This window comes from Pezoporus flaviventris, unplaced genomic scaffold, assembly GCF_033815535.1.
Source record: "Pezoporus flaviventris isolate CSIRO_AGI_PZ_B2104156 unplaced genomic scaffold, CSIRO_AGI_Pfla_v1 ptg000007l, whole genome shotgun sequence".
Classification (NCBI taxonomy): Eukaryota; Metazoa; Chordata; class Aves; order Psittaciformes; family Psittacidae; genus Pezoporus; species Pezoporus flaviventris.
Window position 1 is genome coordinate 96,138,562 of NW_026892555.1, and position 5,484 is coordinate 96,144,045.

A 5,484-nucleotide genomic window follows, 5' to 3' on the forward strand; every position below is an offset into this window, starting at 1 on the left:
AGAAACACACAACATCCCTGCTCAGACTTTAAAGCAAACATCAGACTAAATAACCCATTTTTCAAGGGTGGGATAGTGGTGCAGCTGACAGTTATATGACAGAACATATACACAAGTACATATAATATAATCTGGGGGGGGGGGGGCACGACAGAGAAAGAAAACAAAGAAAACAGACTGCCATTTTCTCAGTGAAGTCTAACAATACATCAGAATATAATTTTGCTTACATTTGCAGGAAATAGGACTCATTCTTTCAAAAAAAAAAATAGGTCCCTGTTGTAAGGAGAGCAGGGAGAGGGAAGGAGGGATGAGGCATGACTTCCTGAGGAAGACCAACAGTACTGTGCCCCAGGCAGTGAGCTCTTTGCAGCTAATAGTTAAAATGACCTCACTTGAGTACATCTCGGACTGCCAGCAGGTACATGCAGCTCAAAGAGCACAGCTCTTTTTCCCAAAGCTAGACTAATGCTTTAGCACAGGACTATACCACGCACACATCTTTTTCATTCAAGCAGAAAGGAGGAACCATGACACAATCTGACATGCAAAATGGCCTCAGGAAATTACTGTGAAAAAACCTGAAAAGTATGACTTCAAATGTGAGAAGTTTGATCCAGTCTTAAGCCAGTTAGTGTTAGGGATTAAGGTTAGGGTTAGACACTTACAGGTATGCTTTCACATAGGATTAGGGTTAGGCTTGGGGTTAGAGTTAGGGTCATTAGGGTTAGGGTTTAGAGTTAGGGTTAGGGTCATTAAGGTTAGGGTTAGGTTTACGGTTAAGATTAGACACTCCGAGAATTGCTTTCATGTTCGTTGGAGTTAGAGTTTGGGTTTAGAGTTTAGGATTAGGGTTAGGGTTTAGGGTTTGGGTAATAAGTTTTAAGTCTTTGTGCTAGGGTTCTGGTTTAGGCTTATAGTTAACTTTAGGATTAGGTTCACAACAGGGTTAGGGTTTAGTCTTAGTGTTATAGTCATTAAGTTTCGAGACTTCTAGATTTCCTTTCATGTCAGACTACTGAAATTTCTACACCTCTCTTTTATTAGCATATGTATTTTTGTACTTTTGGAATTCTTTAAGCACTGATTACCTTTCCTTTCTAGATCTCTGTAACCTCCTTGTTCCCCTCATTATCTTCCCTCTGGTTCCAATATGGGCCATACAACCAAGGCTGAACGAGTGTTGTCTTGTCTTGTACATTTATATCCAAAGAAGAGCTGCCTGCTATACACACGAAACATGTGGTGCCTAATTCTTCCTATCAATTTTTGAGAATCTTGGAAATTTGTCAGATTTTAAGTGCTGTGGTGGCCTAGTCATTTGTTTGTGGTAGCACCTAACAGCCTCTGCATTAGGATCTTGCTGTGCAAGGCACCACACAAACGCGGATTAAGAGGAGCTGCCCGTCCTGAAAAGCCAAGGAAATCAGGCAGAGACAGATCAGGTGCATGAAGAAAAGACACAGAGGGGTAAAACAGTCACCCGCAGGCACACTGTCCCAGGGCACTAAGAAGATTAAGAGCTGGATCTTCTGATGCCAGGGCTCTACATGATGGGCTGTGCTGCAGAAGCAACAGTAATGGCCCTTTGAAGAAGAAACTTCTGAACCTCCAGATGAAAGGAACAGCTGCTTACCAGTGATGCAGGACATGGATTCAGTGTAGTGCTTTTCCTCACAATCCTCCTATTAATCTCTAATTAATCACAAGCCATTTATTTCTTGTGTGCTTGTATGGATTAAAGTCCATGCATCACAGAAATCTTTTTCTTCACCTTTTTTTTTTTTTTTTAATCTCTCTTAAGAATGAAACCTCTGTGGTAGAAACAACATCTTGTGCATAAAACAAGGCCAGTGGCTCAGAAGATGAAATGTTCACCCCTGGGATCTTCCTTTTGCACGTTGCAGCACACGTCCTCCTCGGAAGGGTTTCTCCTGGCACTCTACCTGAGGGGCTCTCCATTTCCTGACCAAACACCACATGGAAAATTAAAGTTCACAGAAAATATATATAAAATCCAACACCTCTCTATAACAAGCTATATGGAGTGGCCAGATATTAAGTCGTTAATTCTTACCACTGTTTCATACAAAGTGTATAATTACCACTATATAATACTGCACAGCACAGGATTCTTTTAATGTGTGATCAAATTGTAATTAGTTTCACTTTTTTTCCTTACCCATTATGGGTCCTCCCTCCCATTTCCTTCTGACAGTAGGTCTCTTTTCTCTTTCTCACTTGCTTTCTGTGCAGTAACACATGTGCTGCTCAGCTCTGTCCCTGAAGTGTGTACAAGATTTTCTTAAGCTTATCAGAACATGTACCTGGGACCAACTTAACTCGAAAGCACTGAAACTGTTTTTCTACATCAGAGCCCTGACCAGAGCAGCCCTCCTACCTTCAACCTAAGCACAGCCCAAACCTCCCCCTGTGGCGGAGAGAGGAATGGGCAACATGGAACAAAGTATAAAAAAAAAAAAATAAATTACTGCTTTGGTTTCTTTTTGCTGTAAAATCTATTCACCTTTATGAGCCTGTGCATCTCTACATTAGTATGTATATAAACGCATGTGTATATGCATATATAGAATCATAGAATCATTAAGATGACATAGTTTAGTGGGAGGTGTCCTGCCCATGGCAGAGGGGTTGGAACTAGATGATCTTAAGGTCCTTTCCAACCCTAACTATTCCATGATTCTATGAAAGTTGGAAAAGACCTTCAAGATCGAGTCCAATCATTAATGTTGCACTGTCATATATACATATATGAATACACCTAGATACATATAGCTTCTTAAAGGTTACTGAGCACTGAGTAAATGCTCCCTTCCTCCCACGCTGCTCTTAAAGCCATTTTTTCAGATTCCTTAGGAATCTGACCACATAACAATAAATGACACATCACTGAAGGGCATCTGGTGAATTTTCTGCCATGATGGGAGGGTCGGAGCTGGCTACCCTTTTATGCAGGGCTACTTCCAGAAAATGAAGGAAAGCAAAGGGGCTCCTGCAGAGAAGAGGAAAGAGGAACCATGAGCAGAAAGACCTTCAGTGTCTTACCACGACTAGCACGTGTCGGTGCCACTAGCTCTGGGGGAAGGAGGGACGCAAGCCCCTGGCCCCCAGAAGGAGGCAGCTGCTGCAGGCCCCAGTACCTCTGCCTTTCATTTCACTTTCTCCCAAGGCTCTCTCCAGCCTCCCTTTTTAGCGGCTTTATGTAAACTCTGGGGTCCTGCTGGATGAAAGTGCTCTCTGTTTCGCAGCGGAGCTGTGGCTTTTGGATTTTACAGCCCCAAAATTACTTCACGATGATCCAGAGCACACATCACAGCCCAGAAACCACACGGGAGCCGTGCTGGTAAAGGAAGCCGAGAGTTGCTGAAGTAGCCAGACTGAAATTTATAACCGTGACCTGGGCCTTGTCAGGCCTTTATGACACCGTGTAAAGTGAATTGCTGCTTAGTCACCAATTTGCTTGGCAAGATTGGCTGGATTAGGAAATACATAAAAGGTCAGACAGTAGGAGTTTGTCTAGACATCCTATTTTGGATTATATGCTCTACATGTTTCTGTGGCAACCCCTGCAAAACATTCATATTTTAGCAATATTTTTGAAGGCTCCTTTTCTGTAATGAGCTACTGAAGCTTTTGTGAGCAAAATTAACTTGTTTCTCTACCACCCGCAGCCCGCCAGCTGCCCAGCTACACCCTCTTAGGAAGCCAAGGGGACCCACCTTGGCCAAACTGCCAGAGTGGCTGCACTGCCAGCTTCCTCATGAAGGCAGCCAGTGGTGGACCTGCCATCGGTGAAGAAGCTGAGACAGGGACTGCATGCTTCCTGCCAGCTGCCAGACCATGCTCCATCACCCTTCACTACCTCCATGCTGATCTTTGCAGCAGCAGAGGGATGGGGGTACCCAGAAGAAACAGATCCTACTTCACATTGTTTGGTTGCAAGCAGCTCTTTGAGGTGTGTGAATAAAAGCAGCAGCACCATGGCTTGGCGCCTGCAACCAAGTCCTTCGGGAACATCCCAGGAGGGAAGATTTAGATTAGATATTAGGCAGAAGTTCTTCCCTGTGAGGGTGCTGAGGCGCTGGCACAGATTGCCCAGAGAAGCTGTGGCTGCCCCATCCCTGGCAGGGTTCAAGGCCAGGTTGGACGGGGGTTGGAGCAATCTGGTCTAGTGGAAGGTGTCCCTGCCCATGGCAGGGAGTTCTATGACTTGAGCTGGGGTACTCAGAACTTTTAACAAAACCAAATGCAAACAAGCAAGAGAGGAAAACCAGCCAGGGAAAGACAGGCTCCACAGCCACTTTTTTACTTCTCTGGCATTATTGTTATTTAGTTCTTCCCATACCTCATGCAAGTAAAAAGTCGGAATAATTTCAAATTTAGATCCCTGGGGTTCTGGAGGAGGAGGGGGGAAGAAAAAGAAAAAGTGAACTCCAGAATTTTCAATGACACTAATTGGGTTTGACTGGGTTTTACAGGTTGAATCAAATAGATGCCAATTTAAACTAAATAGAATGTAGCGAGAAAGATTTTATGAAAACCAAGGGCAGATTTATTTTGTCTACTCAAGTAAAAATTAATGAACAAATAAACACTCCGGACAGCACTTTTGACCAGGTTCAATAAATTAAGCACGTGCTTTAACTTTATGGTTCCTATCATCCGATACCTAGAAAAATGGCTTTCAGATTCATTCCTGAAAGGGCTGGTATTTATTAGGACTGGTCAGTTTTCTTTTCCTTGTAATTATCTTCTGGATAAATAATACTGTGAAAGGGGTATTGCATTGCTGACTGCTGACATAGCCAGCACCTGGAGTGGTGCTAATTCAGCGGTGCAGCAGACGTTCCTCTGAGAATATCATACACCTTCCTTGGGCAGTGCTCTTCCTCACTGCCTCCAAGCCGTTCAGAAAAGTGGGTATCATTATCCCCACTCTACAGATGAGGAACAGCTGGAGAAAAGCAGGGCTTAGAGAAGTAAGTGAACAGTTCGGAAAAGGTGTGGGCTTTTTGCAGCTTCCCTGACACTCTTGGCGTGATAGTGCTGTTTCTGTAACTGCTGGCTTTTCATATGTGTGTTGAGAAGGTGTGTAATTAGTTTACTTTGTAAATTGAACTGCAAAATACTGTACTGAGTTACAGCTGGGGTAGACTGAGCTGCTGAACTGAAGAGGATTTCTGAAGTAAGAGCAGAGCAAAGTAGCTGCTGTGCTGATACCCTTTGAATTTGAAACCTAATGCTCTGGCACTTCCCAGGCAAACTGAGTCAACATGCATTCTTAGTTGTCTCTGGCACAGGCAGAGGGATTGCACATGAACTGGGGAGTGTAGCAACACCCCCAGGGCTGAGGGTGTGAGTGCTGATGTATGTACTTGCATATATCGGATTCTGAGCTCTAAAATAATGTAGGCAGATGCATATTTCATGGCCTACCTGTTCACTATGTTTCCCAGCTGACAG

At 43.7% G+C, this 5,484-nt stretch overlaps 1 long non-coding RNA gene across 1 annotated transcript; it reads right to left on the bottom strand.

Moving 5' to 3' along the window:
* Positions 1-1,559: 1,559 nt before the first annotated feature.
* Positions 1,560-4,208, bottom strand: LOC133266438 (uncharacterized). The gene is made up of 3 exons (XR_009742410.1): positions 3,741-4,208; positions 2,183-2,283; positions 1,560-1,965 (listed from the first exon to the last, which is right to left on the bottom strand). It is a non-coding gene; the product is annotated as an uncharacterized LOC133266438 (long non-coding RNA).
* Positions 4,209-5,484: the final 1,276 nt, after the last annotated feature.